We start from the raw sequence: 13,739 nt of genomic DNA on the forward strand, positions 1-13,739 counted from the left end.
AAACAAAATTTAAGAAATGAACAGAACATTGAAAAGAGAACACATTTAAGCAGGGCAACATTGCTCAACAATCTTAAATTTAATCTTTATTTCTTTAAAATAAACTTTACATTATAGCTTTGTGGTTTCATGTAATACTCTATTATTTGTATATGGAAATGTTTATTTGTTGATGTTTGTTAAATTCATAATAAAAAAGATTTTTAAGGGGATGCCAAAAGCCCTAAAACCTGAGTTTTGGTTCTGCTGTAAAACCCAACAAGGTAATGGATAGGAAAGTACTCTGTTTAAAGTAGACTTTTACTAATTACCCCCAAAAGCTCCTGTACAGGTTTTATGATTTCTGTACTAGGATCAAATCACCTAACCAAATCCTACAAATTTGCCTTTCATAATCCATTTCTTCCTTTCCACAAGACATACTAATTCAGGTCTAGATTATAAAAACCACCTCCCAATCTCCCTGACTCTATCTTTATTCTATGCAGGCCATCTGGAACATCACTGTCAGATTTAATTTCACCACTCATAATGTCAGTCACCTCTCTATGATTCTTATTGGATAAAGTCCTTCCTCTTGATCTTCACAATCAAGAGCAAATCTACTTTCCAAATACACCTAGTTCCTTTTTGTGAATCTTTGTTTCTGCCAGATCCCACCCCATGGGGCAGCGGGAGGTAGCATAAATAAGGCTGTCTTGAATGCTATCTCACTGTCAAAGTCAAAACCAACTTCAATTTCTTAGGATCACAGAATCATATGTTCCAAGGGCATTTAGGTCATCTAGTCTAACCCCTCATATATGCGGAATGTCACAGGGGAGTTCTTAGGTATTCCTCTGTAAAGAATTATGGTCTTTTATTTGGGTGCTAGAGAAAGTGGGAAGTCAAAGACAGTCTCAAGGGGAGGAGATGACTTAGAGACATCTTTCTCTATGAATTAAGTGAAGCCAAAGCTTTTATAGAGTAGAGGGTGACCACCTGACAATACAAAGTTCCTTTTGGGGGTGGGGTGTGGAAAGATTCCTGTGAGTCAGGGGGATTTTTCTTTTGGAATGATATTCCTGACCTCTGGAGTTATGTCTCCTGGCTCAGGCAGTAGCCACGCCCAACTGACTTTAGCAGGAAAGTCAGAAGAATTCAATGTCCCCCTACTTGTTAGGTGTATCCCTCCAGATATCTAGTTGGCCAGTTTAAACTTTAAATAGTCCCTTAATTCCTTGATATGTCCCTAGCCCCATGTCAAGGAAGGAAGGCACTGAAGTTAAGTGACTTTCTCGAAGGCATACAGGAGGTAAGGGGCAAAAAGGAATGGGACTGGAACAGCTAGGTGGCGCAGTGGATAGAGCACTGGCCCTGGACTCAGGAGGACTTGAGTTCAAATACTACCTCAGACATTTAACACTTACTAGCTGTGTGACCCTGGGCAAGTTACTTAACCCCATTGCCTCACCAAAAAAAAAAAAGAAAAGAAAAGAAAAGAAAAGAAAAAGGAATGGGGCCTAAGGAGATAAGAGAAGATGTCTGTACATCCCTTAGCAGAGTTTGGAATCCATAGGTGTGGGGCATTACATTTCCAGTAAAAAAAAAAATTCCCATTAATTTTTCCTCTTTCCCCTCTTCTCTAAAACAAACAAAAATACAAACAACACCCCCCCCACACCTTTGTTATTAAGGGATGCCTCTTGAAAGTGATATAAAAACAATAAAACCATAAAAAACATTGTCAATAAAAATATTTTTGAAGGATGGATCAGACATTATCACTAATGTTAAGGAATGCTAATGGGTCCCTTGAATTTGTCTTTTTGAGTTACCTTATTTGCAGAGTATATAGGAAGCCCTGAATGTGTCAAGGACAAAGCTTGTCCCAAGCAGACAATGTGGCCCATTAACAGTCCCCTTCTGGAAAACTTGTAGTACTTCATTATTGCCTCTTGGATAAAATAGAACTCAGCTTGGCATTTAAAACTCTGCACAATTTAGCTTTGGCATATGTTTCCTGACTTATTACACATTATGCCCCATTCATGCATTCCATATTCCAAACTAGTCTAACTTGAAGATCTTCATCCATACAACTACTCCAATAAAAATCAATTAGCGGGGAAAAAAAAAACTTAAGCTAAATAATGAAGTCCAAAAACTACAGTTAAATGATGTTTTGCAACTCAGAACAGCAAATTAGTTCATCACATGTCCTGCCCAATTCAGGCAAATAAGACAGCGACCAAACAGCAAGACCAGAAACTGCAGGCTTCAAGGTTCTGTATCTACAGGCAACAAGAGCAGAAGATTCCCTAGAAAAAGCATTCTGTACCTCAAAGATGGGGGAACGGGCAAAGCAAATAACCCCAGGATGTATAGAATAGTACAAAGTGTCAAAAATTTTAATAGAAACCAGGCCATTAAACCATACATAAGGAATCTGTGGGCCATATATTGACTTAGAAAATCACATATTAACATTATCTATGTTTGACTGTATTTTATTTTGCTCAGAACTTGCCAGTTACATTTTATTCTGATCTGGCAGTCACTGGGGGGCTGCACTGGCAGTGTTTGATACCTCTGACTCTTGAAGTAACCCAGTTAAATAAGCAGGACCAAATACCACATTCAAAAGCTCAGCAAAGGGGCAGCTAGGTGGTGCAGTGGATTAAGCACTGGCCCTGGATTCAGGAGGACCTGAGTTCAAATCTAACCTCAGACACTAGACACTTACTAGCTGTGTGACCCTGGGCAAGTCACTTAACCCTAACTACCCTGCCCCCCCCCCCAAATACAGTACAAAAGCTCAGCAAGGATCAAAGTTTGACTGAAAGGAGAAATGCTAAAGAAGACAACAACTAGGATACAGCACCAGCCCTGGAGTCAGAAGGACCTGAGTTCAAATCTGGCCTCAGACACTTGACACTAGCTGTGTGACCCTGGGCAAGTCACTTAACCCTCACTGCTCCCCCCACAACTATTTTAAGGAATTAAATCCAACATGGAAGGATAAAGTATCTCCATAACAACTACAGAGACTCCCCCTCCTCACCTGCCCCAATTTTGTTTTTTACAAGGACTACATGAACACCTGGAGGAAATTAGGCAAGAAATTTAACCAAAATACCCAAGTAACAGACTCCCTGAAAATTAGACTATAACAAATCAAAGACTCCATGAAACATTAAGAAATATTTAGGACAAAATCGAAAGACTGAAAAATAGAAGAAAATGTAAGCTGCTATTATTACCTGAGAGATGAGGAATAATTTATGGTTCAAACTTCCTGAAAACTATGATTTTAAAAACAACCCCCCAAAACCTAAAATCAAAAATGAAAACTGTCCATATATTATAACCAAAGGACAAAGTAAAAATAGAATAGAAAATTTCCAGAAAAGTCATAGCAAAATACAAAGCTTCCATGTCAATAGAATACTATAAGGAACCAGAAAGAATTCCAGTACTAAAGGATCCACCATCAGTATCACAGAAGACCTGGTAACTTCTATTATAAAAGCAATCTTGGAATATTACAAAATGGGGCAAGGGGAAGACTTACAACCTAGAATAACTGCAAAATTCTAAGTAAGGGGGTGAAAAAGTGTTTAAGAGAATAGGGGAATTCAAAATATTCTTGATGAAAAGATCAAAGCTGAGTAGAAAACCCTGAAATACAATCAAAAGACTATAGAGGAACCCACAAAGGGAAATTTGGGAAATTGGGAAGGGGCTATATGACAATCAAAGGTTGACATTCTAGTAGGAAGAGAAGAAACAAATGTCCCTTCAGAACCTTACTGCTTTTTAACAGGCACTGTGGGAATAAAATAAGAAAAACAGAGGATCTAGATGTGGACTGATTTTGTTATGAAGATTTTAGGAAGAGGAAAAATAAGTGAGGATATTAGGAATATGTGGCAGTTAGGTGCTCAGTCGATAGAGAGCTGGCCCTGGAGTCAGGAAGACCTGAGTTCAAATGGAGCCTTACACATTAGCTGTGTGATCCTGGGCAAGTCACTAACCTGTTTGCCTTAATCCACTAGAGAAGAAAATGGCAAATCACTCCAGTATCTTTGCCAAGAAAAAACCATATGGAATTACAAAGAACTGTACTGAATAACTGAACAAGAAAATAAGGAATATACTTGTAGAAGGGGGTAGAACTTACTATCTCATAAATGGGGTACATAAGAATATGGAATGGAGAAAGGGTTGAAGGAAGCTGATTATCTGATAGACCTTACTGTACTCTGAACCAAATAAAAGGATGTACACAAAGACAGGCAAAACCTGAAGAATTTAATACAGAAATGCATTAGTATTAGCAGTGAAGTGGGTGGGGAATAAGGAGAAAGGAGGTTTAGAGGAAAGATAAGTGGAATGGAAAAGTCCAAAGCATAATAAACTTCCTGATTCTCAAAGGGAAATTAAAAGGAAAAAATGCAAATAAATGTAAAGAGGGAAGAAAGAAGTGCCCATCAATTGGGGAATAGCTGAATAAATTGTGGCACATAGATATATAAAAAAATTCTTATACAAAATAACAAAATATGGTTTCAGAGAATCTTGGGTATTATGAACTGATACAGACTGAAGTGGGCAGAACCAGAAGAATAATTCACATACTGACAACACTGTAAATAGTATCAAATTAAGAACTCTGATCAAAACAACAACCAGGTCTCCAGAGGTCCTAAGGAAGTATGCCCACCTCCTGAGAGAGAAATAATGGACTCAAGGTAATGAATGAAACATATAATTTTAGACTTAAACTTTGACCACTGAGTGGATCTGTATGGCCTGACTAGGTAAAATGGGAATGAAGGAAAGAAAAGGAGTCATTGAAACTTTTTAATAGGAAGTTCATTAAGAAGTATAGGCGGGGCAGCTAGATGGCATAGTGGATAGAGCACCGGCCCTGGAGTCAGGAGTACCTGAGTTCAAATCCGGCCTCAGACACTTAACACTTACTGGCTGTGTGACCCTGGGCAAGTCACTTAACCCCAATTGCCTCACTAAAAAACAAAAAAAACAAACAAACAAACAAAAAGAAGTATAGGCAAGGGGCAGCTGGGTGGCGCAGTGGATAAAACACTGGCCCTGGATTCAGGAGTACCTGAGTTCAGGTCCGGCCTCGGACACTTGACACTTACTGGCTGTGTGACCCTGGGCAAGTCACTTGATCCCCATTGCCCCACGCAAAAAAAAAAAAAAAATGTATAGGCAAGGGGGCAGCTAGGTGGCACAGTGGATAAATCACCAGCCCTGGATTCAGAAGGACCCCTGAGTTCAAATCCGGCCTCTGACACTTGACACTTACTAGCTATGTGACCCTGGCAGCAAGTCACTTAACCCCCATTGCCCTGGAAAAAAAAAAAAAGCCTTAGGCCCTCAGGGTTTTTCTCTGTGTAAGCAGAGCTACCCCTCCCCCTCAGCTTCAGTGGCTGAGCTGAGAAGCCCTGTGGGCCTTAGGAAACAAAGGCCAGGCTGATGGAGATCCTGGGCTTGCCCTGCCAGTACAGGTGTGCAGCAGGGGACATGGGTCTCTCAAGCCCTGGGTGTGGTACGCAGGGAGCCCAAGGTTTGAGGGGAGATTTGAGGATATAACCAGAGAGGTAGAGATGCCAGGAGGGAGGTCAGTGAGAAAAGAGACGCTAGAGATGCCAGGGGGTTCGCAACAGTATGGAGTGAGAGATGCTAAAAGGGGGTCGGTGAGAGAAGCACAAGGGGGTTCACAGAGTATGGAGTAAGGGGCTTTTCAGGGTTCATCACCATGGCTGACAAGAGTTGGAGAAAGCTAGCAAGAAGGAAGAGAGATGACAGAGGTACAAGGATGCTAAAGGGCTTTTCGGGGTAGGGGGTCAATAAAGTGAAGAAGGCTTGGAGTTAGAAGAAAGGAGCAGAGCAGTGAAAGTGAGACAGGGGAGCTGGAGTGAAGGAAAAAAAATGGTTGTATAACTTTGCATTTCTTTACCCTTATCTCTTATTTATTTTTATAAATAAACCCCATATTTGCTTTAATTAAAAGAGGCATTTTAATCCTTTTTTCCTTATCAGTCTGAGAGGCAGCGTGGGATTTTATAAATGGCCCATATTATATTAATAGCAGTCAGATAGCCAGCCAGTCAAAATCCACAGATTAGGCCCACCAGTAAGTTGAAATATTTTTACATTTGAATGGCAACCATGAAGGGACTTATGGCCCAATCATAATTCTTAACTTATAATTTTTCTTATTGTTATAATTTTCATATAGATATAATTTTTCATATAGCACACAGTTAGAAATTTACAGATTAAGTTAATTTTTTTTACAGTCTAAAAACATGGTAGGAAATATTCAGTTTCTTTGTGTTCTACCTTGTATATGTAAATGGTCATTTCTTTGGCATTTATTAAGTTTAGGGCATAAAAATATTTTTTTTAAAAAATGAGAAATGTAACTAATTTGATTCTTATAACATTTGTGATAATCTGAGGAACTAGTTGGTGACTACGTTTTACAGTGATTGGAAAAAGTATAAAAAGCCCAATACAAAAAAAAATATATCAGACTAACAGTAGTTTTCTCAGGTCAATTGCTCAAGTTGGCTATGACTAAGAATAACTTGTCGTCCTTTAATTCTGATAATCAAAGTACTTAAGGGCATTGATGACTTGGCATCAACCTTCACCACAGGCTCAAAGGATTTAAAGTTAGCAAGGGCATTAGAGGTCTATGCAACCCCTTCAAATTAAGGTGTAGGGGAAGTTTAGAGATTTTTTTCATGGTCTAAGACAGCAGAGTGAAAATTCAAACTAAGATCCTTTGATGCAAAATTCAATGTTCTTTCTTTATCTCATTCTACCGCCAAAGGTCTGTGTAGTTGTGTAGATTCAATTCTTGAGATTTAAAAAGAAACCACAGTTCAGAGAGGTTAAATGATTTACTTATTCACTTATTAAGTATTTAAGTCAGTATTGTCTGCAATGTCAGTTCTTCAAGCCCAAAATTGTGCCTGATTTTTATATTACATCCTTAATTAGATTTGCAGAAATTTAACATTTCAGATATAAACAGTGTTTTAGAAAGACTATTTCTTTAATTGGCACCTAAACCAGGGTGAATAACTAGGTGTAAGGGGTAATTAGTCCTAAATAAAATCAAAAGATGTACAAAAATATTCAAAGCTCTTTCAGTAGCAGTAAAGAATTGTTAAATGAGGAGGTTCCCACCAATTAAGGAATGGATGAACAAGTTATGGTATATAAATGTATATAATACTATTGTGCTCTAAGAAACGAAGGACATAGTTCAGAGAAACCTGGGAAGATTTGTATGGGAGTGAAGTAAGCAACATAAATAATATTGACAATGATATTATAAAGACAAACAACTTTGAAAAAGACTTAAGAACAATAATCAGAGTAAAAACTAACCATGACTCTAGAGGAATAAAAATGTAACATACTACTTAACTCCTAATACAGAGGTGAAAGACTCAGAGTAAACAATGAAACAGACATATTTTTTGGACATGGCCAAACCAGAAATTTATTTTGCTTGACTATATATGTTTGTAACAGGGGTTGTTTTTCTTTCTTTCTTAACTGATTAAAAGAGATGAAGGTTATAGGGTGGGAGTGATAGTATTAAGGTGAGTTTTTGCTGATTGAAAAAAAACAATATGACCACTTCTCAAAAGAACTGTGAACTATTGGCACCCATAAGAAAGACTACTCCAAATTACTAATTGTGAGAGAAATAAAAATCAAAACAAACCCTAAAGTTTCATCTTACAACCATCAAACTGGGAAAGATGACAAAATGGAAAAAATAAATTTTGGAAAGGTTTTGGTACAATTTTAGTTGATCCAACCATTCTGGAAAGCCAATTCAAAATTATGCAAAGAGAATGACAAAAATGTCTACTCGTACTCTTACTCCAGAAAATCCACTGCTACTAGTATATAACCCAAGGAGGTCAGTAACAAAAAAATTCCTGCATACATAAAAGTATTTAGAGCAATACTTTTTGTGGTAACAATAACAATGATAGAAGCTATATTTAAAAGGACTCAAAAGCCCAGTCAACTCTTCATTTCCCACCAGTTATACTATGGATTCTGCCATCAGCAAACTAAGATCAGCTTTGTTAACTCACATCTTATGAGAATCCTTATTTGCCAGTGGTCCTCTGATTAGAGCTGGAAGGCAGAACACAAAACTCCTCTCAAAGCTTAAAAGCTTTAAAGAGAACTCAGGAGCTAGCCAATTCTTACCAACTGCATTCTTTGGATTCTCTTGGGACTCCAATATTAACAGGACCCTGCCTCAGGTACCATCCTCTCCAGGTACCTCCCCTTTTCAGTTTCTCTTTTTCTTATTTGTAGCCATAGGACTTAACTCAACAACCAGGGCTTAGCTCAGTACTTGGCACAATTTGTATCATATTGTATGTAGTATGGGCAGTTAAGTGGCCCAGTTGATAAAGAGTGCCTGGTTTGGAGTCAGGAGACTCATGTCCCTGAGTTCAAATCTAGTGTAAGCAAGAGCAAGTCACTTAAACCTGTTTGCCTCAGTATCCTCATCTGTAAAATGGGCTGGATAAGGAAATGGCAAACTACTCCAGTATCTTTATCAAGAAAATCCCAAAAGGGGTCACAAAGAGTTGAACAAGACTAAAAAAACTGAACTGAACCTCATTATCCATATCTTTTAAAGCAGGGCAAAGGGAATACAGGCCTCATGCAGAGGGCTCTAGAATACTCATCATATTCTGCCTATCGAAATGCAGATTATATTATATTCCACAATACACTGTAAATGGACATACAATCTTAATATTAAAGGGATCATGAAATAAATGAAAAACAAATTGAACCTGAATGAAAAATGACTGGACTTGACACTAGCTGTGTGACCCTGGGCAAGTCACTTAACCTCCATTGCCCTGCAAAAAAAAAAAAGAAAAATGACTGAACAGCAGCTATGTGTGTGTATCTGTTTCATACATACACACACACACACACACACACACACACATGAAAACAATATAAAAAATCTCAAAATAATTAAATCGGGATCACTCTGACCCAGATCTATTTGAAATTTTTAGTGTGCTCCTTGATCCTTGGAATGAAGTAGAAAAGAGCTCAACCGAATAGTCTATGCCCTCCTGCAACATGACCCCAAACTACTTTTCCAACAATACATACTTGATGCTTCCTAAACTTTAACAGAATGTGGGGGTGGCAAAAAAAGTTGGCTACAGTAACAGGCTATGTATGCCTATTTTATATATCAATATACCCAGGGTCTCATAAAATTTTCTCAGGCAAAAAGGGGTCTTGAGTGGAATATTTAAGAAGCCCTGGGCTAGGTTACTCACTAGTCCCTGAACATGCCTCCAAGATGACTAAAGGCTGAGGTGTTTTAGTCACCTTTTTATCTCCCTCAGCACCTAGCACATAGCTTTGCCCACAGAAGAAGCCTCAGGAGGCTTTAAAAGTGGTACTCCTTTCACCCATAAAGTCCTCCCTAACCTCTTCTCAATCAAAATTCTACCTATTCAAGTCATAGCTTAAGGGCCACAAACAAAGCTCCCTTAATTCCTTCAAAGACAATCCAACACTACAATCATACCATTCTTAAGGTATTTATCACTTAATGCCTTGTTCAGTCATCCTAATGTCGTTTTCTTATGCAAACAGAACAGAATATAATCTACCAATCCAGCTCCAATCTCATATCTCTTAACTGCCTTTATCTCAAACTGGAAGGTCAATAGACATCTTAAATACATTAAGTACAAAATTTATTTCATTTTCCTCTAAACCTTCACCCTCTCCAATTACTACTGAGGGCAACACCATCCTCTGAGTCCCTCAGGCTCACAATGTTAGGGTTTCAGCCTCAAATCTTTGCCATTTCTCACCCCCCACATCCAAGTTGTTGTCAAAGCCCACTTTACCTTTTGCAGCATATTTCAAATAAACCCTCCTTTTTCCCCTGACAAGGCTATCACTCCAGTGTAGGTCCTCACCTCATTTCTTCATTATTTCAATAGCCAGCTTGGTGGGTATGTCTACCTCAAATCTCTCCCCACTCCAATCCACCCTCTCTACTAAGCTACTAAAATGACTTTCCTAAAAAAAGCACAGGTCCAATAAGGTCAACCAACCCCCAATAAACTCCAGTGGCTCCCTATTGCCTCTAAGATCAAATACAAAACCATGGGTTTAGCATTCTTTTATAGGAGAATCTCCTCTCTAAGTTCATGGGTGGGTAACTGATGCCAAATATATATTTACCACAACACAAATTACCTCAGAGGTAAAAACAGATTTTATTATTACCTTCATGCATAGGTTCAGGCCTCAGAGAAAACCTGATCCTAGGGTTCTAATAGGCAAAATTATGTCAGTGACAGAAATAATTCATTTGCATATTGCAATCTCATACATTCTTCTTAGGCCATAAAAGTTAAAGATAGATCCATGATCCCATACTTCCTTCAATAAAAGCTAAATGAATTTAAAGTCATAATTTTATACATCCTCTAAGGAAACAAACCTAGGCAAACTCTAAAGGCAAACTAAATCAGATTACAGACTAAATTACATTTAGAGGACTCAGAAAATAGGCAGGTGGAGAAGGTTTTACATACTACAAAGGAATCAGGGGCAACTGAGATTCTTAATTTGGCTTATTACCTAAGGAACATTTAAACCTCTAAGTAAATTTTCATGTCCCATGGGACATGTTTTGGTCAGGAGGAATGGCCCTGGGTCCCAAATAATCAAAAAAGAAATAAAAAATTCCCGTAATAATTCAAAGCCCTTCATAACCTAGCTTTCTCTTACCTTTCCAGTCTTTTGACACCTTATTGCCTATACACAAGTACTCTTCAAATAGTGTCCTCACAGGACATTTTCTCTGGCTCATGCCTAAAATGCTCTTTCTTTTTTTTGCAGGGAAATGAGGGTTATGTGACTTGCCCAGGTCACACAGCTAATAAGTGTCAAGTGTCTGAGGCTGGATTTGAACTCAGGTACTCCTTGAATCCAGGGCCCATGCTTTATCAACTTATGAATTTATGTTAAAGTTCATAGGATCAGAGATTTAGACCTAGAAGGAACCTTAGGGCCATGTCATTTTACAGATAAGAAAACTGAGGCCCAAAAAGGTAATTTGTACTTTGCAAGTAAGTGGGCAGGATGGGGACTCTAATCAGGATTTTCTGACTTCAAATCCAGTTCTTTATGCAAAGCTTGCATGTTAGGCCATGAAGTAGGGATTCAGAAACAAAGGTTTTGTGTTCCTTGCCCTTTTAGAAAATCAGATTCAAAAGTTCAAAATGCTGTCATGCGTTCTGATCCCCCTTGTTTGTTAGCTTATATTTTTTTTCTTACAACTCAGCAAAGTAGTACATAGATTTTTCCATGCTACATTTTTTGAAATACTGCTTAAACATACATAGTTGGAGAGCCAAATACAACAAATTCGACTATAGATTTTAAAACATAAATTTGCTAAAATCACTGAAAACTAAATCTTTAAGTCAATACCCCAAATACTAAGTTCCAAACATCTCTAAAATACAAAGTACATAAACCTATTTTCCCCTAATATGTTTAATAAAATCAACTAAGAATTTTTTATCTACTTTGTTCAAGACCTTTATTAGGAGAAAAGCTAGCCTAATCCATTATACACAAAAGCAAAAAATAAAAATACAAAGAGAACTTGCTTATACGTGTTTATTCCATTACAACATGTGGGGGGGGGGGAATCTCTAATCCTTAGGCAATGGTGCATTTAGTGGACTGATGCATCAACAGTCTCTTGTCATTTTTAGAATGCTTGTTATAATTATTAAATACAATTTAAGTTACTTGATATAATTTATATTTTAAAAACTTTTCTAAATCTCAATATTAATCAGTCTTCTGTATCTATTTATGAAAACAATGTGACGGTTAGCTACAGGTGAAAACCTAGAAAAGAGTAAATAGGAGCAGCACTTATTGACAGCCAGCCAGCCAGCCACTTTTTAATATGAAATCAGTGCACGCTAGACGGTCAAGTTGAACAAAACATTACCACTCGCAGCATATGAAGAGGCAGCATGACTATCAAGAGCAGGCACATTACCCCCTGACACCGAGGCCTATCGGACTTCGGTTGACATAACTACACTTGTAAGAGTCATGAAGGGAAATAACACAGATTACGAAATTGTAAACTGCAAACATTGCATAGACACCCAAAAAAAAGTGGAAGAAAGGAGATTGCTCACCCTTAAAAGACTGTCATCTCTCATATTAAGTTAAGCATCTACCAGATAAGTTGTGAAAACACCCAATATCCACTCCAACCTTCCCCCATCCCTCAAAAAAAAAAAAGTACTAGTGGGGGCAGGTGGAAATGTGCGGAGTGGCTGAGTCATTCCTAGAAGTAACTTTATACCGACCCTCTCACTCCAAGGGGACAAAGACTCGGCTGTCTCTCCCAACAGCCCAAGCAGGGCTTCATTCAGCCCGGACCGATCAACTTTGCATTTCCTACAGGATGAAAACATCATTCCCTCAGTTCCCCACCCATAGGGGAGGAAGGAGTGGGAGGTCTTTCTACCAGGGAGGGTCTCCCCTGCCATCCGTTCCTTTTCCCCACAACTTTGCCGTCTCCTCCCGAGTGGCAGAGTTGGGGGAAGGGGGATCCACAGACAAGGCAGCTTCGAGAACCCTAATGTCAGCTTTGTCCCGTAAGGCATCAGACAACCCCGGCTCCTCCCAAAATTCACGACTTCACCGCTTTTGTTTCCAGGGCGGCCAGTGCTCGGTTCGGGTTGCCCAAGCCCAGCAGCCAGATGAGGGTCCAAGCAACACCCCCGTCCCTTGCCCTAGGGATCCTGCCCCCCCCCCGGGGGTGGGAGGCTGCACGGCGGGGACCCCGGGACCCCAGTGCGCGCCCCCTCCCCCGACTGTGCTCTGCTTCAGGGACGAGCAGCCCCGGCGGCGGCGGCAGCAGCTGCCCCGCTGAGGGGGGAAGGCGGTCGGCGGCAGAGGCGCCCTCTTACCCGGCGGCAGCGCCTCCTCCTCCGCGGGCAGCCCCGGCGGCCCCCGGAACCATCTTCCGCCGCCGCCTAGTCCTTCGGCGGCGGCTCCAAACCGCCCATTCGGCGCTGCTAACCGACACAAGCGGCGGCGGCTCCCCCCGGGCCCCGCCGGGCTCCGGGCGGGGAGGGGTTCAGGCCACTGAGGACAGCCTGCGGTGCGCTGCCAGGCCCTCCAGCTCCTCGTCTAGAACAAGCGCAACCGACAGACGGCACAGTCGGGGCTCGCTCAGAGCCCTGTGGCTGAGGCGGCTTCTCAGGTCGGGGGCACCGCTGGGCCCTGGTCGCCGCCACAGCCGGGGTTCGGTTTGTTATTGTCGAGTATGTCTCTTCCGCCGCGGTGCAAGCTGGGAAAGGGCTGATCGGGCTAAGACGGGGGGAGGGGGTTGTGAGTAACACCATAGAGACGGGCATCGGAAACCCAGAGAGGTTAGAAGGTGTCATCGCGCATGGTCGGAAGTTGACGAGGCCGACGCTAAACGGGGTGACTCCGCCTCCCAACCGCCGTAAAACCTCGGGCCCAGGCTGGTTTCTGCCCACCCCGCAACTCCCGGGCACTGCCATTGGGACTCACGGCGGGGGCCTGAGCCACGCCTATGGCGGGGTCGTTCTACCTGGTGCATTTGACCTTCATGGTGGGGACGGTCG

General features: G+C 40.6%; 1 protein-coding gene across 2 annotated transcripts in view; it reads right to left on the minus strand.

Annotated features, from left to right (window-relative positions):
- RB1CC1 (RB1 inducible coiled-coil 1) overlaps positions 1-13,477 on the minus strand; it is a 94,460-nt gene extending 80,983 nt beyond the window's left edge. For both annotated transcript variants that reach the window (XM_043988219.1, XM_043988204.1), the window contains exon 1: positions 13,056-13,477. The gene's annotated coding sequence lies outside the window, so the exon portion shown is untranslated. The remainder of the gene's footprint in view (positions 1-13,055) is intronic.
- Between the last annotated feature and the right edge of the window lie 262 nt (positions 13,478-13,739).

The sequence above is a fragment of the Dromiciops gliroides genome, chromosome 1 (assembly GCF_019393635.1).
Source record: "Dromiciops gliroides isolate mDroGli1 chromosome 1, mDroGli1.pri, whole genome shotgun sequence".
Taxonomy (NCBI): domain Eukaryota; kingdom Metazoa; phylum Chordata; class Mammalia; order Microbiotheria; family Microbiotheriidae; genus Dromiciops; species Dromiciops gliroides.